The 27,824-nt window shown below is 42.0% G+C and overlaps 1 protein-coding gene and 1 long non-coding RNA gene across 13 annotated transcripts in view; both read right to left on the bottom strand.

Moving 5' to 3' along the window:
- Window positions 1-27,824, bottom strand: part of RBFOX1 (RNA binding fox-1 homolog 1) — a 2,487,135-nt gene that overhangs the window by 416,726 nt on the left and 2,042,585 nt on the right. The window lies entirely within an intron of this gene.
- LOC126944799 (uncharacterized) lies at window positions 1,011-27,365 on the bottom strand. Of its 6 annotated transcripts, none has more exons than XR_007722184.1 (5): window positions 6,263-27,365; window positions 5,933-5,987; window positions 5,823-5,877; window positions 5,603-5,712; window positions 1,011-5,437 (listed from the first exon to the last, which is right to left on the bottom strand). It is a non-coding gene; the product is annotated as an uncharacterized LOC126944799 (long non-coding RNA). The 6 variants fall into 6 exon arrangements; XR_007722182.1 differs by having other exon boundaries at window positions 5,603-5,767; XR_007722180.1 differs by lacking the exon at window positions 5,933-5,987 and having other exon boundaries at window positions 5,603-5,767.

Consider the following 27,824-nt stretch of genomic DNA (forward strand, 5'->3'; position numbering starts at 1 on the left):
ATACAATGCAATTCCATGTTAATAGTTGTTTCAATGCATTCTTTAGGGAATAATGACAAGGAAAAAAATGTTTGCACATGTTTAGCACAGACACAATTTTTTTCTGAATATTTTTGATCTGCAGTTGGCTGAATCTATGGATGCAGAACCCTAGGACATGGAGGGTCAACTGTATGTATCACATCCTTGAAAATGACATTTGGCTATTCTAGTGACCTCGACTTTGATTACTCTCTTGGTTCCAGACTTTCTCTGCCTTACTTCCTTTTCCTCTTCCCTTTTTTCTTTTTGAGAGCCAGAGAACAAATTCTCATCCTCACTCCTTCATTCTCTGCTTCCCTCTCCTTAAAAGCTTGGCAACAGTTGTTTCTGTGTCTTTGAGGGGATCATCTCTCATCCAGCTTTGCATCAAACCATCTTCCCAAACCAAACCTGTACTCTCCATTAGAAGACCTATTGTGCTCACCGATGAAAATATAGCATTTCCTTCACCTGGTGTCAGATAAAATAATTCAAGACTATTTCAGTAGAGTGGCATGTAAGAAAAAGATTATATACGTCCGTGGCTGGACTTTCTTATGCACATGTATTGCAGCGTTCTCACATGCCTCACAGACAAAAAAATCTTGCTTGACATCACTCTGTGGCTCATTAGGTGTCTTACCTCCTATAAGCTAATCGTCATCACCTTGTACAACCCACTTCTGATATATATATAATATATATTATATATATCAGGATTATTATATATGTTATATGTTATATATAACATATACAACATAGACAACATGTAATACATAATATATAATACATATAACATACACAACATATAATATATAACATATATCATATATACTATGTAATACATTATATAGCCGATATATTATATATAACATATATAACATAAAATATATAATGTATAAAAACATATATAATATATATGTAACACATATAATATATAACATGTGTTTTATATATATTATATATATTATATATACACATACATAGTAATATAGTAATGGCTATGATACTCTTCACACACTTGTGAAGGATGTGCAGTAATGATTGAAAGCCATTGCATCAGACTCTCTGCAGAATCCAGACAAATCATTATTGCATCCCCAGCCTTGACCTCTGCTCACAGGCTGCATGTCAGGAATCATCATGAACTTCAGACAGCCTCCTGCATGTCTCAGTGCCAAGGTCCTATCCTTGCTGCTATTTTAACCTTCCCCCAAACAAATGCATCTGCACATGCTGCTCTTCCTCTATTGACTTACCTGTTTGTTAATGGAAGCACCTCCCTTCCATTTACTTAACCTTGAAAGCTCAACTTTTGCCCTTCACATCTTCCTTTGCTGCTCTGAAGAGTCAATTGGTTCCCAGATTATATCATTTTTAACTCTTCCATCTCCCAACTATTAAGGCTGTCTTAATTTTTCATTGCTGCTATACTAGTACATCACATTATTTTGTTTGGCCTAGATGTTTAGAAAATGGGGGAAAAAGCTATACTTACCTAAGTTCCTTTGCTCTTAGTCTCAGCTCTTCCCAACTCATGCTTCACATTGGTGCCACAGAGGAATTTTAAATACCCAAAACTAAGGATGTCAGTCTTCTGTTCAAAAGGCATCAATGACCCCTTCCACTGGTTAGGGCACATTATTCAACGCTTTAACCTGGTTCTGCATATCTTACCTTGCAATGTAACTGGTACTTCTTCTACACATCTCCCTCTGTCCAGATTCTGGTCACCTTGAACCTAGGGCTATAATCATTTATGCCCAGAGCATGTTAAAACATCTCCAAATATATGTTCTTTGGCTGAAACTGCTTTAATGATATGAATGTACAAATCCCAGAATGCCCAGTGCCTAGTTAAATGAATAATCACAGGATGAAATGTGCATCCTTGTATGTTTTGCAATATTGAGATGGAGGCGAGGATGATAGCACCTCTGTGTGTTTCTGTTTATGCTTCACAGGGGTATTGCTGGGTACATACCGATAATACTACATTACCCACAAGCATGCTGAGACTCAGAAGGCTGAGGTAAGCTGTCTAAATGTTAGAGCCAGAATTAATAGTGACTTCCTCATCTATTTTCTGTCTATCCTCCACACTCCCGTCCTGTACACAAGGGCATGCACATGTCCCATGAGAACTATATTTTTACCCCCATAATGTTGCATCCCCATCACCTTAGAATAGCACTTGGCTTACTGTAGTGGATGCTTGTTAAATATTAGTTAAGTGAATGAGAAAAATTTAAAATGAAAATATTAGTCGTCTTCCATTTGCATGTTTCTGAGAGTCATTTAATTTACTAGTTGGTTAATACATTTATTCAATCATCAGCTACCTTTTGAAAATAGTGTCTGTGCCAAGAACGGTGCTGGTCTCGGAGACTCAGTGGTCAACTAAGACAGGACATGGAGCTTACATTCCAGATTAACAAGACATTCTAAGGTCACCTGGTTAAAAAAATTACTTTTTGCATCTCAGTATCAGTGTGTGAACCAGCATCTTTTCAATAGCATGCAACAAATTAAAATACTGAAATGAATTGGATTATGAGGCTAATTGAAAACAATATTAGCTATCCATACTCCAAATTTCAAATATTGGTGTTCATCAAAATAGCCTCATTTTCTCACTAATTGCCTTTATGATACATGTTTCATATTTGAAGTCATAAAATGCATCTTTTATCCTGCTCCTTTTATCTCTCTTATAAACGGAGTTTCCTGTAACATTTATTTCTAAAATGGTTTCTACTGGTGTAAATGTATGTATGTATTTGAGAAACATTGGTTTGCCATATAACCCTGGGAAGCACAGATTATAGGTTTACTCGCCCATGAAGAAAAATAATAAGAATTAAAAGAGCTTGTTCTGGGGCCACAGAGTTTATCCTAACCTTGTCCTCCTTCTTGATAACGAAATGGATGATGATAAGGACTGGGGAGGCAGACCTCCTGGTTCTGAATCTTTGAACTATAGCATACTAGCTAAGTGGCTTTTGGCAAGTTATTTAAAACTTCCTGAGTCTTGGGTCCTTACTTATAAATGGGAAAAGCACAAATATTTTTCTCTCACAAGACTAAATTTGATAGCATGGAATAACACACTAAATTTCTTAGTGCAACCAGTTAGCACCTAGTAAGTGCATAATACATATCAGCTTCAAGGATAATTGTGGTAATGATGGTGGTGGTGGTGGTGATGATGCTGGTGATGATCATGATCATGATGATGGTGATGACTATGATGAAAGTGATGGTAATAATGATGGCATTGATAATCATGATGATCATGATTATCATAATGATGGTGATGATGATGAAGGTGATTGTAATAATGATGATGAGGATGATAATCATAATAGTGGTGAATGGTGATGATATTGTTGATGATGATGGTAATGATGATGGTGATGGTGATGATGATAATGGTGGCAGTAATGTTGGTACTGGTAATGATAATCTGGCTATTGTTGATTATAAACACAAAAATAAAGCAACGTACATTGACTTTTGTGGAAGACAGCCAGCCCTGTTCTTTTAGGCTAGAAACAAAGGGAGCCATCTCTTTAAGCTTTCTAAGGAGAGCCCGTTGCTACTTCCAATCCTGCTTTCTCCCTCAACTCTAGTGTTTCCACTAAGGAAGCAATGGTAATACCCATCATCCCCCTGACTGCTTTTTCTTCTTCATAACTGAGCCACAGACATCTCTAAAGAGGCTCTCTTATACAGCAGGCAGGATCTGGCATGAGTGTTCTTCTGGGTAACTCTGTGGGATTAATAATTTATGATCTCTTTAGTGAAAACACTAACCTCCAGGGTGCCTATACTTCCTTTAATATCACTCAGATTCTCAGCAGGCTGTGACTCTCTTTTCTCCAACCCCTGCCTCTCACCAGACAAACCATTCCAATGTTGTTCCCCTGCATGGCCAATGTCCTATCAAGATGCACACACAAGTCCATGAAATGCTGTAAAAAGTAACAGCAAAGTTTTGTTTTGTTGTTTTTTTGTTTTTTTGAGATGCAGTCTTGCTCTGTCACACAACCTCAGCTCACAGCAACCTCCATCTCCTGGGTTCAAGTGATTCTCCTGCCTCAGCCTCCAATGTAGCTGGGATTATTGGCAAGTGCCATCACGCCAGGCTACTTTTAGTACTTTTGGTAGAGACGGGGCTTCGCCATGCTGGCCGGGCTGATCTCGAACTCCTGATCTCAAGTGATCTGCCCAGCTCAACCTCCCAAAGTACTGGGATTACAGGTGTGAGCCACTGTGCTCCGGCCAGTAATAGCAAAGTTAAGAATTACCTAGCATTTACTGTGTGTTAGATACTATGCCAAGGGTTTTACATTCATTACTTTATTTCATCTGCCGAGAAATCCGATAAGCAAGGTGATATGACTCCTCCCATTTTACAGGTGAGGAAGCTGAGGGTGAAGAAGAATAAGTAGCTTATTTAAATGTATACCCTGAGGCCCTAACTCAGGTGAGTGTGATTTTCTCACATTCTACTTTATTGCATGAGGCATTCCTTAAAATGGATTTCGAAGTAGAACGTTTGAAAGTTGAACAATTGGTGTGCGAGTTCTCTGAGAGTGGGTTCTTTCTCCAGAAATTAAATTGAATTACAGGATCCCAAACTATGGTTCAGGTAGGTGTCGCCTCCCCAGGGTGCTTGTGGGTATCTTAAACCACCCTAGGATTTCCCTGTTATATAGAAACCATGGTGAAGGTAGAAAAAGCTCAGGCCTTGATCCACTGTCTAAAGGAGACCCTTTAGTTACTGTTCTGTTTAGTTACTGTTCTGCTCCTTCTCTTCCACAGAACTTGAAGAAAACAGATCTCGGCCAGCATATACACACGGGATTGGTTTAGATTTTTCGTTCAACAGCCATATATACAACTAGTCTACCACTCATTTCACTGGGCTACATCCTCATAAACTATGTGTATTTTGAAAATATACATAGGGGAAAACAGCTTAAGAAGCAGAAAAATGCATATGAAATGGGTGGGGGAAGGTAATATGCAAATCCATACTTATAGGGTAATACCCCATATATGTAAAATCTATCATAAAATAATTTGTATTCTCCACTTGTAAATTTATCTCTTTCTAAATCTAAACCTATAGATCTACATAGATATTTCCAAAGCTTTGAGGAAACACTCGAATGTGGTGTTGGAATGAGAGGTGACTTTTATCATTTTTAAAAATTGTCAGTCAATCCAAGTTTTTAATAATGAACATGAAGTACTTTCATTATAAGGAAAAATAAAAGGTTTTCTCTTCTTCCATTTAAGCAGCCCAAGTCACAGACTGAAAACAGTTCTTGCCTATTATACCCCAGGTCAGAGCCTCACCATGGCCTGTGGGGAACAAGGACTTGGTCCACCAAGGATCAGCTTGCACCTGCTCGCTGTCCTGGCCCTTTACAGGACTTGGTCCACCAAGGACCAGCTTGCACCTGCTTGCTGTCCTGGCCCTTTAGAGGACTTGGTCCACCAAGGATCAGCTTGCACCTGCTCTCTGTCCTGGCCCTTTAGAGGACTTGGTCCACCAAGGACCAGCTTGCACCTGCTCGCTGTCCTGGCCCTTTAGAGGACTTGGTCCACCAAGGATCAGCTTGCACCTGCTCGCTGTCCTGGCCCTTTAGAGGACTTGGTCCACCAAGGACCAGCTTGCACCTGCTCGCTGTCCTGGCCCTTTAGAGGACTTGGTCCACCAAGGATCAGCTTGCACCTGCTAGCTGTCCTGGCCCTTTAGAGGACTTGGTCCACCAAGGACCAGCTTGTACCTGCTCGCTGTCCTGGCCCTTTAGAGGACTTGGTCCACCAAGGATCAGCTTGCACCTGCTCGCTGTCCTGGCCCTTTAGAGGACTTGGTCCACCAAGGACAAGCTTGCACCTGCTCGCTGTCCTGGCCCTTTAGAGGACTTGGTCCACCAAGGATCAGCTTGCACCTGCTCGCTGTCCTGGCCCTTTACAGGACTTGGTCCACCAAGGACCAGCTTGCACCTGCTCGCTATCCTGGCCCTTTAGAGGACTTGGTCCACCAAGGACCAGCTTGCACCTGCTCGCTGTCCTGGCCCTTTACAGGACTTGGTCCACCAAGGACCAGCTTGCACCTGCTCGCTGTCCTGGCCCTTTACAGGACTTGGTCCACCAAGGACCAGCTTGCACCTGCTTGCTGTCCTGGCCCTTTAGAGGACTTGGTCCACTAAGGACCATCTTGCACCTGCTCGCTGTCCTGGCCCTTTAGAGGACTTGGTCCACCAAGGATCAGCTTGCACCTGCTCGCTGTCCTGGCCCTTTAGAGGACTTGGTCCACCAAGGACCAGCTTGCACCTGCTCGCTGTCCTGGCCCTTTAGAGGACTTGGTCCACCAAGGACCAGCTTGCACCTGCTCGCTGTCCTGGCCCTTTAGAGGACTTGGTCCACCAAGGATCAGCTTGCACCTGCTCGCTGTCCTGGCCCTTTAGAGGACTTGGTCCACCAAGGATCAGCTTGCACCTGCTCGCTATCCTAGCCCTTAGAGCGAGTTTGATGGTGATTCTAGAAAGAGAAAGAGAGCACCCTGGCATAGTTCCTGCACACTGCTGCTCTCCATGGAATCCTAATTATAGTCACCAAAGAAGTTTCTTTCTTGTTTCTCCAGGTCCTGTGTGACAGCTCCTCATTCTGGTGGCATCTTTGTCGGGAAAACCACATTTCTATTCTTATTATGAAGACTGCTTGTCTTTACTAGCTCTTCGTACATAGATCAAGACATTATGAAGACCTGTACTTTCCTCGGGCAAATGAGAATCACTAATTTTCTCTCTCTATTAAGTACTGTGCTAACTCCATTGGCTTCACCTATATTTATGTCACATTCTGGGACCATGAGGATCCTGGAACAAACTTAACCTCTTTTGTGCCACACATCCTTACGCTCCCAAAGTTTCTATCATGCATTGCCTGCACTCGTGCTCAACGAGGAAAGTGGTTATGTAGCTTCACCCTGACCTATTTAAGCAGTGTCTTCTTTAAAGTATGAAATGCAGGGCCAGGCATGGTAACTCACGCCTGTAATCCCAGCACGTTGGGAGACTGAGGCAGGTAGATCATCTGAGGTCAGGCGTTCAAGACCAGCCTGGCCAACGTGGCTAAACCCCGTCTCTACTAAAAATACAAAAACAAAATTAGCCAGGTATAGTGGTGGGCACCTGTAGTCCCAGCTACTCAGGAGGCTAAGGTGGGAGAATGGCATGAACCCGGGAGGTGGAGCTTGCAGTGAGCCGAGATCATTCTACTGTACTCCAGCCTGGGTGACAGAGTGAGACCCCTTCTCAAAAAAAAAAAAAAAAAAAAAGAAAAGGAAAGAAAAAAAGGAAAAAAACCCCACGAAAATTAGCCAGGCATGGTGGTGGGCGCCTGAAATCCCAGCTACTCAGGAGGCTGAGGCGGGGACAATTACTTGAACCCGGGAGACGGAGGCTGCAGTGAGCTGAGATGGCACTGCACTCCAGCCTGGCAACAGAGCAAGACTCCATCTCAAAAAATAAATAAATAAGAAAGAAAGAAAAGAAAAGAAAAGAAAAGAAACCCAACTTCCCACTCTGACACTTTTGAGCATTTTCACAAGATAGGCTTTTATTTAAAGAAATAAAGTGGCAAGAACCCAGACCCTTGGAATCCTGTGAAACCACGTGATGTTTATACGATGCTGAAGATGGAAGGATGTGAAAGTTTCCTCATGTCACCCGCAACCAAAATCATATCTTATAATGGCGATGGTGCTAAAACTGTTTACCTATTAGAGCTTACTCCATGTAAATCATTCTGAACATGATTTACATACATTATTTCATTTAATCCCTATGCCAGCATTGGTACTCATGCATTCACTCATTCGTTCCTTATTTAAATCATCTGTAAGTATTTATAGAGTGGTAAATTATGTTCTAAGAATTGTATAGCGCTCCCAGTACACTGATTAAAGATACAAACAAGCAGACAAACAAACAAAACTCAGTCTACTTACCCGGAGGGAACTTAAAGTCTATCAGCAGAGACACACTTTAAAAATCAATTAGTTTCTTATAAAACTCATGTCCCAGCATGTTCATTCTTGAGCCCTTATCTCAGAGAAACGGAATCTTGTGTTCATACAAAAATCTGCACTTGAAGATTTGTAATAGTTTTAATTATAAGAGCTAAAATCAGGAATTAGTCCAGATATCCATTAATAGATGAATGGTTAAACAAATTGTGGTACATACATACCATGGAATACTATACAGCAATGAAAAGGAATAAGGTGTTTATACACACAGCAGCTCCAATAAGTCTCCAGAAAATTATGCTGATCAAAAAACGTCAACCCCTAAAAGTCAGGTACTATATGGGTCCGTTTATTGAAATGTCCAAGCTTTTAAATGGAGAGATTAGTGTTTGCCAGAAATTAGGAATTGGTAGTGGGGGCAGAGGTGATTGTAAAAAGAAAAACAGAAGGGATCCAGTGGTGATGGAAATGTTTGTTATCCTGACTGTGGTGTTGGATGCACAAACCTACATGTGCGATAAAATTGTAGAAAACCAAATACAACTACCACCACTCCACACACACACACACACACACACACACACACACACACACACACACACATTAATGCATGTAAAATTGGGGAAATTTGAATAAAATCAGTGGGTTGTACCAACATCAATATCCTAGATGTGATCACTGTACTTTAATTTTGCCAAATGTTACCACTGGGGAAAAGTGTGTAAAGGGTACATTGGAACTCTCTGTATTATTCCTTACAGCTGCATGTGAATCTGCAATTATCTCAATAAAAATTCCAATTAAAAATCAAATTATACAGTTAATTTTCTGAGGCCCATTGTGGTAAATGCTATAAAGAAAAAGAACAGGTTGCTAAAAAAAAAAAAAAAAAAAGAAAAGAAAAAAGTAAGGAATCTATAGATAGCAAAGGGCTGGATTGAGACTGAGGGTGAGGGAAGGCTTTTCTGAAGAGGCGGCATTTCATTGGGCAACTGAGGGATGAGGCGTTGGCGAGGAGAAAGGTGGGTGGGAAAATGTTCCAGAAAAGGAAACTGTGTGTGGCAGGGATGTAAGAAATGGTGTGCGTGCTCAGGCAATAGAGAAGGAACATTCAGTACAAGAAGGCAGTGGCCAAAAGATGAGGGGCCATCTTAAAGCTCTAACACCCAGCCAGTGACCGCCCTGAACTTGTGCAGGAGTTATTATTTTGCCATTGATTCTGCTGCAATCCAGTAAGGCACAGAGAAACTGTGAGGTCGCAGAACTAGGAAGTATCAGATCCAGGATTAAACACCCAAACTACTATTCTGTCCTCAGCCTCCCTTAAAAAACATCTTTATGAGTTTAAAAGGGCCAGGGGTGGGGGCTCATGCCTGTCATCCCAGCACTTTGGGAGGCTGAGGTGGGAGGACTGCTTGAGTCCAGGAGATTGAGATCAATCTGGGCAATATAGCAGGACCTCATCTCTACAAGAAGTTAAAAAATTAACTAGGCGTGGTGGCGAGTGTCTGTAGTCCCAGCTACTCAGGAGGCTGAGGTGGGAGTATCGCTTGAGCCCAAGATTTCAAGGCTGCAGTGAGCTGTGATAGTGCCAATGCACTCCAGCCTGGGATACAGAGCAGGAGTCTATATCTTAAATGAATGAATGAATAAAGTTAAACATAAACATACTTCTCAATCCAGCAACACCACTCCTAGGAATTTACCCAGGAGAACTAAGAATTGTTATACAGAATTACCTGCACATAAATGCTTACAGCAACTTTTTCATAATCAGCAAAACCTGGAAACAACCCAACTGCCCTTCTACTAGTGAATAAACTGTGGTGCATCCATGCTGTAGAATGCTACTCAGCAACAAAAGGGAAGAAAGAACTATTGATAGATGCAACTACCTGGACGAATCTCAAATCAATTACATAGAGAGAAGTCAGGCCTAAAGGCTACCTACTTCTGATTCCATTTGTAGGACATTCTGGAGACACCAATACTATAGGGACAGAAAAGAGATTGGCAATTCTCAGGATCTAGAGTTGGGGACTAACTATAACCAGGGCCTAGGAAAGTTTTTGGAATGATGAATATGCTCCAAATCATGCAGACGCTGGTGATTGTTACATCACTGCATGCACTTACTGAAACTTGAAGAACTGTGTGCAAAAAAGGTTACATTTTACTGTGTGTAAATTATGCCTCAGTAAACCTGACTTTGATGCAATGATCTGATGAGATGATCCAGATCAAGTCCAGAAGAGATCCTTTCTCACTTCTGGCAAGCTCTGGGTGACCCTAGGAAGCAACAATATGAGAGTCTTATTTTGGAAGATGCCAATTAAGGAAAACTGAGTAAGGATACAACTTCTGTGGAGGGTGAGGCTGAGTGGTGTTTAGGGAGAGGCGATCTGGGGGATGGAGATACAGAACGTCAAGGGTGTTTCACTGGCCAACACGGAGGGGAGCTGTTATGGAAGTGCCAACCATTTTCCTCCAACCATACCACTTTCTTAGCAAATTCATACTCCCTTCCACCATGGAAGAGGCACCATTATCTGCCTAGTGAGCTCCCCTAAACTTTTCCAGCTGTGGGAACTCATGGTGGACACTGATCCATGTTGGTTCAATGAGATCTTCTCCCTCCCAGGAATGCTGGATTGGAGTATAGAGACTGCGGAGGTGGACTAGGGGACCAGGCAGGAAGGCCATGGAAAACTGAAAGCTGAACCAAGCACTAGGGGATGAATGAAAAGAGAGAGATAAGCAGAGAGAGGTATACAAAGTCAAAATGCTTGATCAACCACTATGGAAAACCATGTGGAGATTCCTTAAAGAACTAAAAGTAGAACTACCATTTGATCCAACAATCCCACTACTGGGTATGTACCCAGAGGAAAAGAAGTCATTATACAAAAAAGATACTTGCACACGCATGTTTATAGCAGCACAATTCACAATTGTAAAAATGTGGAACCAACCCAAATGCCCATCAATCAATGAGTGCATTGAAGAAACTGTGAGATACACACACACGCACACGTGCTCACACGCGCACACACACACACACACGATGGACTATTCAACCATAAAAAAGTAATGAATTAATGGCATTTGCAGCAACCTGGATGAGATTGGAGACTATTATTCTAAGTGAAGTAACTCAGGAATGGAAAACCAAACATCGTATGTTCTCACTCATAAGTGGGAGCTAAGGTATGAGAATGCAAAGGCATAAGAATGACACAGTGGACTCTGGGGACTCAGGGAGAAAAGGTGGGAAGGAGGTGAGGGGTAAAGGACTATAAATTGGGTGCAGTGTGTACTGCTTAGGTGATGGGTGCACCCAGATCTCACAAATCACCACTGAAGAACTTACTCATGTAATCAAACACCACCTGTTCCCCAATAACATATAGAAATATATTTTTTAAAAAGAACGATAACAGGAAAAAAATGCTTAATCAACCAGAGACAAGAGAGCAGAAGGCTCCAGGGAGAGGGTGCAAGAGCAAAAGGCAGCAGAAAGTCTGCTTGATAACTTTTAATATCCATATATTTCCCCATATTTCATGCAACTGAGTTTTGTGAAATACCTTTCGATTCTTATAATGATATATCTTTATACAGGATGAGTTTCTGTTCCTTGCAATTAAAGAATTCCTAAGACCCTGTGCCTTGCAATGAGTTGGGGGTGAGCAAATATCTGTGGAATCCAGGAATAAATGAAATCCCCTTTGCAAACACCATTTACTTGTTCCTCTGACTGTTAGCCTGAGCAAATGCTGGAAAGAAAATGGGTTTCGGGCGGTGAGTGGTGGATTCTGTCCCCCCTTTTTAGAAATCGCTTTAGTCGGCTAGGTGCGGTGGCTCGCACCTGTAATCCCAGCAGTTTGGGAGGCTGAGGTAGGTGGATCACCTGAGGTCAGGAGTTTGAGACCAGCTTGGGCAACAAAGAGAAACTCTGTCTCTACAAAAAATTAGCCAGGCATGATGGCACGTGCCTGTGGTCCCAGCTATTCTGGAGGCTGAGGTGGGAGGATTGCTGGAGCCCAGGAGGTAAAGGTTGCAGTGAGCTATAATTGTGCCACTGACCTCCTGTCCAGCCTGGGTGACAGAGCAAGACCTTTTCTAGGAAAAGAAAAGAAAAATAAAAGGAAAAGAAAAGAAAGGAAGGGAGGGAGGAAAAGAGAGAAAGAAAGATTATCTTGGTCTGCAGAGAGGAGGTCAAGATTGTCTCCTGGATTCAAACTTAAGCAAACTATAAATAACCCACGTTTCCCTCAATAGACTCTCTCCTGACAGTCACTCCGTTTATGATGACTGATTTGCATATTGCTCTCAGTGTCTGGACACTCTCTTCTCATCTAGACTAGAAACCCCATGAAGAAAAGAACATGTTGTGTATTTTCTCTCTCTTCCAACACCAGATATCATGCCCAGAAAATGGTAATAAGAATAGTAGTTAACACATACATAATGGTCTCTCTGTGTGTGTATGTGTGCAATCCTTTTTCACTACAAACTTGGGAGAGATATACAGTGTTAGAACTATCTGTGTTTCATAGAAGAAAAGACTAAAGTACAAAGCAGGCAAGTGTTTTGTGCAAAGTCACCTGGCTCTCACACAATAAGGGAAGCAGTCCATCTGCCTCCAAGTGTATGTAAACTACCCCCTAAGCAGAAGCTCATTAAATACACATGCAATCGCGCTGGGTGCGGTGGCTCACACCTGTAGTCCCAATACTTTGGGAGGCTGGGACAGTCAGATCACTTAAGGTCAGGAGTTTGAGACCAGCTTGGCCAACACAGTGAAACTCCATCTCTACTAAAAATATAAAAATTAGCCAGGCATGGTGACACACACCTGTAATCCCAGCTATTCAGGAGGCTGAGGCAGGAGAATTGCTTGAATCCAGGAGGCGGAGGTTGCAGTGAGCCAAGATCGTGCCACTGCACTTCAGCCTGGGTGAAGGAGACTCACCCTGTCTCAAAAAATAAAAATAAATAAATAACAATAATAATAATAAAATAAAATAAAACAAAAGAAAAGAAAGAAAGAAAGAAAAAAGGAAAGCAAAAAAAATCACAGGCAACTGATTCAAGAGGCCCAGAGTAACTGCCATTACGTACTCTTTCTTTAGTGAGTACAAATATGGCCATAGGGTAGTGGTTCTCAAGCAGAGGGCAATTTTGCACCCCAGGAGATATTAGACCATGTTTTGACTCCAGGACGAAAGGGTGTTACTGGTATCTAGTGGGGAGAGACCAGGGATTTTGCCAAACATTCTACAATGGATAAAACACGTATCGATGAACTATCAATCTTGTCAAAAACGTCAGCAGGGCCCCTGTTGAGAAATATGCGCTAGGATGCCGGCTGACTGCTCCAGCCACTCTGTTCTTATGTGGAAAGGGTTCTCTGAAAGTAGCTGCCCCACTGAGATGTCACTCAAGCTTGTCCCTGGACTATAGCCTATAGTGGCCTTTATTGCATGATGATCTCCACGTGGACTCCCTGTCACAGGATCCAATGGCAAAGGCACATGGGCCTACCTCTTAGCTACCAGCACCTTATTACTCTCTTTGGACAAAGGTGAGGTGACCCTGGGGATCCCTTGGACATTGTGCAGATACTGTGCAGGTCTTTCTTAACCAACAGTTTGGGGATGACCTACTCTTAATAGTCTTAGGATCTGTGGAGGGAGAAGAAGGTCTCTATTCTGGAAGGCAGAACACCCAGATCTAAGTGAAGCTGGGGAAGTTACCTAAGTCCTCTGAAACACAGGTTTACTCATTTTGCAATTAAGCCAAGGCTGGATGGATGAGGAGAACAACTGAATTCAGTCAAGGTGTATATCATGTTTTCCTTTGCGTTTGCAAAATTACCAAAACTCTGTGGTCAGTGAAGTCAAACTCAGAGCCAGGATTCAGAAGCTGGCTCTCTTTCCATAGCAGGCACAATCTGTTTTGAATACAGATCCAGTTGTAGAGGGAACCAAACACCCTCAGAGCAGTTGATGTGGCCTGGAGTCAGTGAATGCAACATCTGCTGATATGGCCACCTGGGCTGCCATGTTTTTACCAGGCCCACTGTGTTCTCAAAGCTCATACCTGATCAGGACCATAATGAGCCAGTGATCAATTTCCCTTTCAGCCCTCATGAGTCCTTGAGTCCTTGAGGGCTGGTTCCTCAGGGATAGAAAGCTTGGCCATTTCTGGAAGTTGCCTTTCCTTGTGGGATTTCACATAAGAGAAAGAGGAACTCACCTCTTCCCAGAGAAGCACTCATTCAGGTCAGGTAACATCAGGGCCAGCTTACGTCACACATTATGCCTGGTCTACTAGTTCAGAGCATGATGTGACCACAGATAACCTGATGCCCCCAGCTCACCTCCATGCCAGGCCATCCCTCCTCTCTATTCCCATCACATTTTATTTTGATGTCTAATGTGGCCCTGGCTATAACATAGTATCGGCCTGTCCCTTTATCCCAAAACCAGCAAGCACCAATAGGACGGGGCTGGATTCTGTGGCCACTGCAACCTGGACGCTATGCTCAGGCCCGAGTGTGGTGAGGACTCAGTAAATGCCTGCTGAATAAACGAGTAACAGAAAGCCTGGCTTACGCACAGAGAAATGAATTCGAGAGTAAACCCCCAAAGAGACCACCTGGTGAAAAGCAGAAAATATCATTAACTGAAAACAAGACATTTCTGAGAAATCCGCATTTCAGCTTTACCAAAGAGATGCTGGTACCACTTTGCCCAAGTGACATGTTATAAACAGAGAAAATGCAGCATTTATTTCTATTACACTGAAGCTTCCTCTGTGTAAGTCAGAGAGGGTAGACACTCAGCACGGGGTCCCCCATGGCCAAAGATCCGTGTTTTAAAAAAAAGAAAGAAAGAAAAGGAGAGAAAAAAATATATTTAAAAAAACCAAGACTCTCCAGAAACCTATGTCACTTTTAGAATCAGATAAAACAGGACTTCTTATCCATCCCTCATCAGTCTTTACATTTTAAAATCCAGGTCCTAAGAGAACTATAATCAAATATTTTTTAAGAAAAAAAAAAAAAAAGCCAGAAGAAAGCAATCGAACAATCAAATTTTAACCATCTTCACTCTCTAGACCCGGTCAGAATAATTCCCTTTCGACAAGATAAATTTAGGCTGAGAACAAGACAGCCTTGGCCCAGCTCCATAATTCGTTGGCAGCTTTAATCTTCAGAATGAATATCAGTGTACATTTCAGGTTTTATTGCATTTTTTAAACAAATGATATTTTAAGTTCAAACTGAATACATCATGAGTTGGCAATTTGTAATATGTTTTCACTGAAAATGAAATAAAAATAAAATTCCTTTAGACTTTTTGACATGAATTGCAGACTTGCAAAAAGACTGGTTATAGAGAATGCAGGATAGTAAAGGATACAAACAGAAGTCAATAGGAAAGAAATGCATTCCACAGACAGTCATGATCAATTTTAATGAACTCTAAAAGGATGAATACAATTTCTCAAAAGGATATGCTGGTAATATTGGACAGATCTATACGATGTAAAGAAATACATTTAGTCAATCATCTAAATGGTTGGCCTTCAAAATATCCAACACCCTCTGGCTTGCAAATGTCAGATATACATAGAAATCTTTATGTAGATATTTTGATCTTGGGTAAATTTAAGACTTCACCATCTAGAGATGCTGACAAAGGTCTGATCTCTCTTTAAACATTATAGAACACCTATCTAATTAGCTGGCATACTTGCAATTCAATCAAGGGGTAGGTAAATAGGCACACATTTGCAACTGGGCAATTCATTGAATGCATATACCAAGTATGACCGTATCAACCGTCTCCAAGTTAAAACCATGTGCACAGAATTTACCTTACAATTTTGTAAACCAAAACACAGCCAAACACCACTATGGATTAATTAAGCAACCAATTTAGCTGCCTACGGAATCAACTGAATGACAGGTAATGCTAGCATTATTCTGCATTGACCACCAATAAGGAGCTGACATAGAATTCTTGCCTCTTTTCATTAAAATATTAACGTATTAGTATTATATTTTTGCCTTTCATTTTCTTCTACTAGACTTTCATACCCTTTTTCTTCTCGAGTTAGTCATCTTCTGTAATAAGAATTTCTCTAGAAGAGCTGCAAAGTGTTCTCAAACACTGAGGTGGGAATTCTTACGTTAACTAGTATACTAATTTCATTTTAACTGATATTCCTATGTTTTCTATACTGGACTAAACTTCCTTGTGCTATGCTAAATAAATATCTTGACCATTCTTTGCCTATAGAAGTCCTTGGCTATGTCTTTTGGATGGGTATCTGCCCTGGTAGACTCCTCTCAAGCTTCTTGGGCCTTTAAGGAACCCTACCACCAAGGCTAAGAAGTTTGAGCCTTCAGACTTAAATACCTGTATTTTATGAACATCTAGATTATTAGACATCTAGTTTAGGATCCTAGATTATGAACATCTAGGTTAAATTACCACTAGCTACACTGACGATTGTGGCTTCATCCCAATTAAATGGTATCCTATTCACTTTGATTGTTAGAATAACTTTCTTCTGGTGGCACAGAGAATGTACAACATCCCACCTGGAGGTGGGTGGGAGATGGGGGCAGGCAATTCAGGAAAGGTTTCCGAAAGAAGGAGATATCTGCATAGAAACCACACTGGATCTTCCCTGAGTAACCATAGATGCATTGCAGTAGAATATCATGATATTTTGCTTCTGAAAATCTATCCTCATCTTTGTTAATAACCAACAGATACCATTCCTCCAGGATGAATAACGTGGAAAAAAAATCATTAAATAAAAGTCGGTTAATTGCATTTCTTAAGAAATCCAACTTTTTAATGTTTCTTCTGAGAACAGAACAGCAGTATAGTCAAAGGATCAATTATCTTTCTTTAAAAAATGCAGAATACAACATTTGCTATTCTTAAAGGGCTGCAGACACATTCCCATTTCTTTCAATAAGAATAACTTGAAAAAGATGCAAAATTATACCATCTACGATTTGCTGCACACAAGCTGCTTTTGATTATATTGCCTCACAAACTAGATACTTTGCTGGGACACATCAAACTGTTTATCACTAAACATTTGAGATTCCACTCAGATAATTTACACATAATTAGACAGAAGCCCACACTTCTGAGCAGCAGCATTACCTCCTTTCTAACAGACTATTCTAAAGAACATTTTTGGTAGCATAATGAGTATTTTATGAGGATTTGTAATCAGTCTTAACATAGGTGGGAACAAAGGTGAATTACTCCTCAACACGATCAAATCATTACATAACTCAATGCAGAATAATGATGAACTGAGGTTGGGAGAGGTAACCTGCCCAGGAATTTGGAGGAGTTAGGAAATTCTGGTCTTTTCCAGAGGCATAAAATGAATTAAGTGATCCCCTAGGAGGCAGAAAAATTAAAAAAAAAAAAAAAAAAAGAATCAGTCAAGGATAGAAGCCTCCTACTTAGATTTCCCTATTCTTTGCCTGCTATCAGGGAAGGAGATGAAAAGACAGAATATAGAGGAAGGAAGAAAAACTAATGGCATTTTCTATCCACAGAGTCTTTCGTCGTCCTAATGGATGCCCAGGCTCTTCAGGGTCTAGCCTTGTTTTTTCTGGACATCTGTCCTAAGACACAAACAAACCTAGCTGCCTCCAAACAGACTAACATCACTCAAACTCATAGAGCCATCAGGGAGGAGAGGAACATTAGGGGGCGTGGAGAAAGTATCACCATTTCATGACACAAAGGCTGCAGCCAGAAATAGCTCAGTCCCTGGATACTGCTTCACTCTGCAGCTTCACTTCAGACTTGGCATGGTCCCTCCAAGGGGTACTTCAGAATCGCCACCTTGCAGGGTCTCTTTAAATCTACAAACCTGATTTGTCTCATTTCCATTTATGAATAAGGATGTATGTTTGGGAGTTTCTTTATTGTCTTTACAACTAGAAATGATCTGTATCATGCTTTTCTGAATGAAATTTAGTCAGTGTATAATCTCAGCTATCTTCAGTTTATATGATGACACATTTTGTTGTTGTTGTTTGTAGATTATTTCTAAGGGGGAGGGTCAGCAATACCAAGGCTTACAGCAACCCCTGGGGCTGCCTCTCAGATCCTTCTGCACAGGCTGGAGTGGACATTCTCTACAGCCTCGTCTACCTCCAAACTAGGCAACATGTAAAGCTATACCTTGCAGATGATATCTTTGAGGCTGTAGATCACGAAGTGGATATTTTGATGCTTGTGGCATACACCATCAAAACAATGCCTATTAATCTCATAACTATAATCCCAGGAGAGACTGTGTCCAGAACTCCAATTATGTTCCCTGCATCAGATAAGCTCATCATTTGCACAGATTTCAACCCAACCTATCATCCAAATTAGCAGCCTTTCCAGAACAGGTTATCTTTCACTAAAGAAGTCCAGCAATTAGCAACAAGAGCAAAAATACCAAATTCTACATAGTTATGGAAGCATATGTATGTAGGTATGTCAAAAATTTATGTATAAGAAAATCTATGTATGGTAATGCCTGGCAAGTGATCACTGCTGATACATATTTGATAAATGAATGAATGATGAAGCATCAGAAGCAACACACATGTCTAAAATAAGCAAATGGTTAAGCAGAGGGTAATCTATTAACACATTTGAATATTATATAACCATTAGAAATGAAGTTTTCATGGAATATCTAATGGCATACATGGGAAATAGCATGGCACAATGCTATTTTTGAATGAGTTAGTAGTGTAGCATGTGATCTCAATTGTCTGTTTCCTCCCTTCCTCTCTCCCTCTCCCCCTTCTTTTTCTCTTTCTCTCTCCATCCCTCTCAGATATAAGCAAAAGTTCACAGATTGATGGAGAAGAGGGATCCAGAGCCCTGCCTGCTCAGCACTGCCTTCCTGTCCTCTCCACCACCCCCTGACCACCTGCTCAGATTCTTGAACGTCATGAGGTCAATTAGCAGCTAATGCTCTTGGGCAGGTGCAGTGGCTCACACCTGTAATTCTATCACTCTGGGAGGCCAAGGCAGGCAGATCACTTCAAGCCAAGAGTTTGAGACAGCCTGGCCAACATGGCAAAACCCAGTCTCTACTAGAAATACAAAAATTAGCCAGGTGTGGTGGCACACACCTGTAATTCCAGATACTCAGGAGGCTGAGCCATGAGAATCACCCAAACCTGGAAGGTGGAGATTGCAGTGAGCTGAGATTATGTCACTGCACTGCAGCCTGGGTGACAGGGTGAGACCCTGCCTCAAAAAAATAAAATAAAGTGCTCTATCTCAAATAAATAAACAAATAAACAAAAACTAATGACCTCATTCAACCCTTCAAACTTGGCCCATAAGGAGACCTAGTTCCAGAGATAAATGATCAGTTTAAGGTTAGTGTCAGAAGCAAGTACAAAGCAGAGAAGTCCCAAACTCTCAGGCATCCAACATATGTATGTATTCTCCAAGCTAAAAAGGAAACTGAGTTTGCTAAACTTGCATAAAGTTGTGTGTGTGGTGTGTGTGTGAGGGGTGTGTACTTTACAGTTCCATCTCTTCCTTATGGTGTATTTCTGAGCAAAGCAGTTAAACTTTCTGAATTTCAGTTCTCTCAAGCATAAAATGGGGATAACAAAGCATACCTCCTCGATGAGTCTGTTGTGATGATTAAATGACCTAATGCAAGTAGCTCCTAACATTACTTGGAACATAGTAAGCACTCAATAAACATCAGCTAATTTTATATAATTTGTTGATGCTGTGACTGCCATTTGAAAGACTGCAGAGAGAAATCTCCAGGATAGACAAAGGCATCATAAACAAATGTCTCAGTTGGCTTCCTGGATTTCATAAAGCCAGTGGGAAAATTCCACACTTATGTTTTCTCTAGTACTTTGTGTCATTTCAAATATCTAAGTGCTGTATTTTACTTAGTGGAAAGGAGGGTCCTTCAACCACCGTTCAGGAACAAACCTTGGGGATTTAATAAAAAGTATTATAGACCAGTAATACTACAGAAAAAGAGAAACAACGACATACTGAGAGAATTACATAATACATTTATGTATGGCAGATAATGAAATTATGCAGTAGCAGAGAGAAAGAGAGAAAGGCAAAGCAACGCAACCCTGGAAAAATAAACAAGTTTATGAACAACAGAATGAAATGGGCATGGCAAATATCTTCTCCATTGTATTCTGAGGAATGGGGAATTTAGATAAAGTTACTAAACATCCTGTATTTAAAAATAAGGTCCACGATTCATCAAAATAGAGCTTCCCAATTGAAAAGGCAGTTTCTTTTACATTTTCTCATTTATTGTCAGGAAAATCCTGGGAGATAAGTATCTTGTTTGCAACTTTTCCACTGAAAAATGAAGGCAGAAAGAGGTTAACCCACTTGGTCTATGGTACTAAGCTTATATATGCTAAAGCTGGGATTTGCACTTAAGTCATCATCAAATGCCAGGGACCCTTGATGCAGCAGAGAGAATCTAAAATGAAATCATTCTTGTTTAGGTTAGAAACAAGAAAGGCATCAGGCCATTATCCAGAATATCAGTCCAACAGGAGGTCTGGACAGCATGCAGGAAACAAGCATCTCAAAGACACAGCAGAGAGTGCTGTTTCCAAAACTGAGCATAACATTCTGGCTTATGGATGAGAAAAAGCAAAAGGGAGGAAAGAAGGAAGGGAGGGAGGGAGGAAGGAAGGAGAAAAAGAAGGAAGGAGGTAAGGGAGGGAAGGAGGGAAGGGAGGGAAGGAGGGAGGGAGGGAGGAAGGAAGGAAGGGGAAAGGAGGAAGGGAAGGGAGGGAGGAAGGAAGGGAGGGAGGTGAAGGAAAGAAAAGGAAGGAAGGGAGAGAGGGAGGGAGGGAAAGAAAAGGAAGGAAGGAATGAAGGAAGGAAGGAAAGAAAAGGAAGGAAGGAAAGAAAAGGAAGGAAGAAGGGAAGAAAGTGAGGGAGGAAGGAAGGAGGGGACGGAGGAAGAAATAAGGGAAGGAAGGAAGAAAGGAGGGAGGGAAGGGAGGGAAGGGAGGGAAGGAAGAAGGAAGGGAGGGGAGGGAGGGAGCAGAGGGGAGGATTTTAAAAGAAAACAAGAGTCACTGGTTCTGTGACAAGAATACAAAGCAAGAGAAAGCTCCTGAGAGGCTTCAGGAGCTTCAGGAGATCTCAATTGTGTATGTTTCCTCCCTTCCTCTCTCCATCTCTCCTTTCTTTCTCTCCTTCCCTCCCTCCACCCATCTCAGATGTAAGTAAAAATTCACAAATTGATGGAGAAGAGGGATCTGGAGCCCTGCCTGCTCAGCATTGCTTTCCTGTGCTCTCTACCACCTGGCAAGTGATAGTTGCCTATAAATATATGACGAATGAATGAATGATGCAGAATAAGAAGCAACATACATGTCTAAAACAGGGAAACGGGCCAGGCATGGTAGCTGATGCCTGTAATCCCAGCCTTTTTGGATACTGAGGCAGGTGGATCACTCGAGGTCAGGAATTCGAGCCCAGCCTGGCCAACATGGTGGAACCCCATCTCTACTAAAAATACAAAAATTAGCCGGGTGTAGTGGTGGGTGCCTGTAATCCCAGCTACTCGGGAGGCTGAGGCAGGAGAATCACTTGAGCCAGCGAGGCGGAGGTTGTAGTGAGCTGAGGTCATACCAGTGCACTCCACTCTGGGTGACAAAGCGAGACTCTTTCTCAAAAAAATAAAATAAAATAGGGAAATGGTTAAGCAAAGAGTAATCTATTAACATTTAAACATTACACAACCATTATAAATCAAGTTTTCAGGAGCATTTGCAGTCTTACAAACCCCAACGATGGGGAATGAAGAAGATGTGACCACAAGTCCTTATCACTCTCTCTACAAAGTGGCCTTCTCTATTCCCAAAAACAGTATGATGACTTCAAAGAGGTCTGAGCAGCAAGAGGGGAATAGGTGGTGATACTGCAGAAAAGCAAGCCTGAGGGGATATTTCCAGGAGGACGGAGGCACCCATGGATGTCAAGTAATTTATATGCACAGGGGATGGGTTGTGAGCAAGCCTCTGCCTTGGCCATAGCTTTGAGATTTTTTTTTTTTTTCCTGAGTGAAACCCAGATATTTACAATAAGAGCCTAAGAGACGGTTAGCTATGGATACGGAGAACTACTTCAGCTTTCTAGAAGCAGGACCGACTTTATCCCGACCCCCATGAAATATTTTCTTTTAGATCCCTGTTTCCTGACATCTGGCATTTGAGCCATCAATGGCACGTCAGACGGTGTTGGTTGGTGGTCACGTATCTTCTAAGTTTAGTATTAAGTTGCTTGCATAACTATGCTTCAACTCATAACATCAAGCTTCTAGTTATTGTACTAATATACATGTATCTTAAAAAAAATGAGACATTTAATACATGATAAAACAAGTGATACAAAGAAACTGGCAAAAATTACAATAGTGGCCATGGGTCACCAAAGCATCATTGAAGTTTTAAAGGGTCATTTTTAGATGCAGAAGAAAAATCATTGCAGGGATTAGGGAGAGTTTGATACGCGCTTCCCCCAAGAAATAACAAAGATCCAGTTGTTGCAACCCAGGCCCGTCTTTTTGAAGCTAAGAAGACACCTGTGAATATTCTCACATACAAAAAGGACAGAGATCAAACATTAGGAAACACGTGTAGACAAAGGCAAACATGGGACAGAATGCTCAAGTGCATCCCGTCTCCATTTAGGGGACAAGTACGCTAAGAATATGGACGTGAATTTTATATTTAGGCTGCACTCATGATCCTTCAAAAATGTGCACAATGTGATACACTCTATTTCAGGTCTCCTTTGGAACTATGATGCAATGCAGCAAAATAAGGGAGGCTTAAATTACCCAGCAATTTAAGCAGGGCTAATAAAGACGCAGGCCCCAACTTGCACATGTGTGTCTTCCAAATGACTCAGCACCCAGCCCCACCATAACCCCTAAGTCTCCATTCCTAACAATGATGGAAAGGGGATTCCCGATTATAAAAAGGATTTTCGTTAAAATATAATGCTCTTATCGAAAAGAAAAGTTTTAGAGAGTTGGCTCAGAAAGGGAGAAAGTGGGGAAAGTTGAGAGGGAAGGAAGAAGACAGCTAGCCAGCTAACAGATGCAAAGTCAAGCATCAGTGGGTTTAATCAGATGCAGTCAATTACTGAAATAAACAATAGTGAATGTTTCTAGAGCTTCCATTTTTAAAGAGAAGGTAGAATAGTAGAGGTTTGTCTAACAGCAACTTATTTAGCATTTTAAACACTGAATTTTAAGACTTATTTTATCTCATAGGAATAAATACGATTCTAGTCTGCGGGCCAGCAGTGAGCCACCACTGCATTGAAGGAGGTCTGAATCTGCCCGGTGGTATCTTCCCTTATCATTGTTAGGTGTTTTTACTTGCCTTAAACTTCTTAAATTTCCATCCACAAAGGAGAAGCTTATTTGAAATAACAAATAATTCTGTTTGGTTTTTCATAAAAACCAGACAGATGCTTCCAGGTCATTCACATGTTAGTGTGAATTACTTCAATCAGACTGCTTTCCTGTTTCACACTTAGCTGAGAAGGTCCTCTCAGGTTCCTGCTCCTGCCTGGAGGCGGAATAGAGCCCTGGCTAAGGCTCAGACTCAAGGTTCGCATTGCCTACACTGGGTTCCCATCTCAGCTGCCCCTCAGAACAAGAAGTATTACTAGTTTCTCAGTTTGTAAAATGAAGACAGTAGCATCTACTTTCCACAGTGTTTGACGCTCCTGGTACGAGCATGATATGTGTTTCCTCTTGGCTTTACAAAACAGACAAGATAAAAAGGGGAAGCTCTAAACAGGGCAATAGCGATTTTTACCTACCAAATTAATTAAGTATGTAATAGTACAAAAAAAAATGTTGGTAATGACTAGGTTAAACGGCATGCTAACAGGCTATGGTTATGGGGTGTGCAGGGGTACAATCAGTTCAAAAAGCAGCATAAAATCGATTCACACAGCATAAAGATGCTCGTATCTCCTGACGCTGAAATAATACTTTTTGGCATTCAGCCCAAGGAAATATTCAAAAACGTAAACAAAGGCTTGAGTATAAGAAAATTCTCTGTGACATTATTCATAATAATAGTAAAGGAGAAAGATAAAAAACATCTTCAACATGCACAGAGGTGATAACTTTTGGTACAATAGAACACTATGGAATCATTACATGTAATTTCCCAAAATGATTCATGGCATGGTAAAATGTTCACATTTTGATACCAAGTAAAAAATTATAGGATAAATTCCAAAAATTCACTATGAGTCGAATAGTGTAAGCTTTCTCCTGTCTACCTCTCTCTCTCCCCCGCCAACACACACACGCAAACACACACACACACACACACACACATCCCAAAAAGAGAAATACCAAAATGTTTCTAAACAGTGATTATTTGGGGGTGATGAGCAGCTAATGGGTGATTTTTGCTCTTGCATGTGTTTCTCAGTATTTTTAAATGATCATATGTTGCTTTTCTAAACAGATTTAAAATGGGTTAAAAGGGGTGTGTGTGTGTGTATGTCTACGTCTAGCGGGACGCACTGAAAAGAGAAAAAGAAAATGTGGAACAAGTCACCAAAGTGCTGTATATTCCGGAATAACTGGAAATTGCTCACTGGTTTAACATCTTTACTATTTCATATATTTTCAGTGGAAGACGAAGGACCATGGGGAGTGAGGGTTAACATGACCCATAGGCCTATTTTTTTTTTTTTTTTTTTTTGAGATGGAGTCTTTCTCTGTCGCCCAGGCTAGAGTGCAGTGGCGTGATCTCAGCTCACTGCAACCTCTGCCTTCAGGGTTCAAGCGGTTGTCCTGCCTCAGCCTCCTAAGTAGCTGGGATTATGGGTGTGCACCTCCACACTCAGCTAATTTTTGTATTTTTAGTAGAGACGGGGTTTCACCATGTTGGCCAGGCTGGTCTCGAACTCCTGACTTCGTGATCTGCCCACCTCGGCCTCCCAAAGTGCTGTGATTACAGGTGTGAGCCACCACGCCCGGTTGAGACCGATTCTTTTGCCTTTGGGTGAGAAAAAGACTAGGCCCAAGGAGGCTTGAGTACTAATTCCCAAATAAAACATGGGCAGGATTGACTCACAGTTACACAAGCTCAAGTAAAAGAACTTACAATAATTACAAGACACCAACTGCAAACCATCCAGGGCAAAATCTGTTCTTGATTAGCTGCAAAGAATGAGGCAATTGGCAATTCAAACTCCTCATTAGAACATATTATGGCAAGGCATCTTTGGAAAAGAGTGTCAGGCACTCCTGAGTAGCAGCAATTTGGGCAGAGGAAAGACCTGCTTACTTCTCCCAGAGAACAAGTAACTCATGCAGCCAAAACCAGTAAGAGAGAGAGAGAGTCCTCCAGGGCTGCCTGGACTTCTTCAGCAGCCTCTTCCTTGGTTTCTCCACTTCCACTTTTGCCCCCTACTGTCCGTTCCCTGAATAGCACCCAAAATATTTTGAAAATGCAAACACAGTCCTACACAGCTTCATCACATTTCAGTTCAGCAACTACAGGCTGCCTATAGGACGGTAGTCCCATAAGACGTTAATGCAGTATTTTTACAGTACCTTTTCTATGGTTAGCTATATTGAGGTGCAGGGATACTGGCCATGATGTTACAAGTGCTAATCATATTCAGTACACTAACATGCTAGGTTTGCAGCCTAGGTGCAATAAGCTAGACCACCTAGCCTAGATGTGTCGTAGACTACAGCATGTGGGTTTGTGTGAGTACACTCTGATGTTTGCACAAAGACAAGACTGCCTAACAGTTCGTTGCTCTGAACGGTGTCCCTGCCATTAAGTGCTTCTGACTCAACAAAATCTCCCCATTGAATGTTTAATTAATTAATTTATTTTTGAGACAGCGTCTCACTCTGTTGCCCCGGCTGGAGTGCAGTGGCACAAACTCAGCTCACTGCAGCCTCTGCCTCGCAGGTTCAATAAATCCTCCTGCCTCAGGCTCCCGAGTAGCTGCGACTACAGACACGCATCATCACAACCAGCTAATTTTTTGTATTTTTAGTAAAGACGGGGTTTTGCCATATTGGCCAGGCTGGTCTCCAACTCCTGACCTCAAGTGATCTACCCGCCTTGGCCTTCCAAAGTGTTGGGATTACAGGCACGAGCCATCGTGCCCGGCTTCCCATTTTATTTTATTATTTTTTAAAATTTTTGGTCGAGATGGAGTCTCATTCAGTTACCCAGGCTGGAGTGCAGTAGTGCGACCTTGGCTCACTGCAACCTCCACCTACCAGATTCAAGCGATTCTCTTGCCTCAGCCTACTGAGTAACTGGGATTACAGGTGCACACCACCACATCTGGCTAATTTTTTGTATTTTAGTTGAGACAGGGTTTTGCCATGTTGGCCAGGCTGGTCTTGAACTGCTGACCCCAAGTGGTTTGTCCACCTTGACCTCCCAAAGTGCACCAGCCACACTGTGCCCAGCTCCCCATTGCATTTAATAGGCAACACTCAGACTCTTCGTAGTGGGAGTTACTGTCCCCCACTTGGAGTCTCTTCAAGTATGCTGGCCTCCTCTCTACTCCCCTGGCTCACCCTTTTGATCCTTACTTTTGTTTTGGGGAGATTTTTTTGGTCTCAGTGGCCCTTTTCAACTTGATCTTCTCTCTCCCTATTGCTCAGTCTTCCAGGCTCCCCCCAACGCCCCCCAGGAGTGCTTCCACACCACTCATCCCCAGTCCTAAGTCACCTGCTCAAACAGGCCTTCTCTGAAAACCATTTCCAAAGTTATAATCCCTGTCCCAGTTTCTCTCTGTACTCAGTACGTGTTTTATTATTTTTTGCCTTTGTAGCATTTGTCATTAGCTAAAACAATTCTTAGTTTTTGTTTACTTTTTTATTGTCAAATATGAAGAATGTAAGCTCATGATCACAGAAACCTCATTATTTTGTATACCATTGTTATGAACTGAATGTGCCCTCCGAATTCATACGTGGAAACCCTAACCCCCGATGTGATGGTGGTTCAGAGATGGGGCTTTGGGGAGGTGATTAGATTTAGATAAGGGCATGAGGTGTATTAGGCTGTTCTGTTCTTGCATTGCTGTAAAGAAATACCTGAGGCTGAGTGATTTATCAAGAAAAGAGGTTTAATGGGCTCAGAGTTCCACTGGCTTTACAGCAAACACGGTGCAGGCATCTGCTCGGCTTCTAGCAAAGCCTCAGGGGACTTTCTTTTTTTTTTTTTTGAGACGGAGTCTCGCTCTGCCGCCCAGGCTGGAGTGCAGTGGCCGGATCTCAGCTCACTGCAAGCTCCGCCTCCCGGGTTCACGCCATTCTCCTGCCTCAGCCTCCGGAGTAGCTGGGACTACAGGCGCCCGCCACCGCGCCCGGCTAGTTTTTTGTATTTTTTAGTAGAGACGGGGTTTCACCGTGTTAGCCAGGATGGTCTCGATCTCCTGACCTCGTGATCCGCCCATCTCGGCCTCCCAAAGTGCTGGGATTACAGGCTTGAGCCACCGCGCCCGGCCCTGCCTCAGGGGACTTTCATCATGGCGGAAAGTGACGGAAGAGCAGACGCATCACGTGACGAAAGCAGGAGCGAGGGGGCCAGAGCGTGGGGGAAGATGCCACACACTTTAAAACCACCAGATCTCCTGAGAACTCACTCACTGTCATG

The sequence above is a fragment of the Macaca thibetana genome, chromosome 20 (genome assembly GCF_024542745.1).
Source record: "Macaca thibetana thibetana isolate TM-01 chromosome 20, ASM2454274v1, whole genome shotgun sequence".
In the NCBI taxonomy this organism is placed as follows: domain Eukaryota; kingdom Metazoa; phylum Chordata; class Mammalia; order Primates; family Cercopithecidae; genus Macaca; species Macaca thibetana.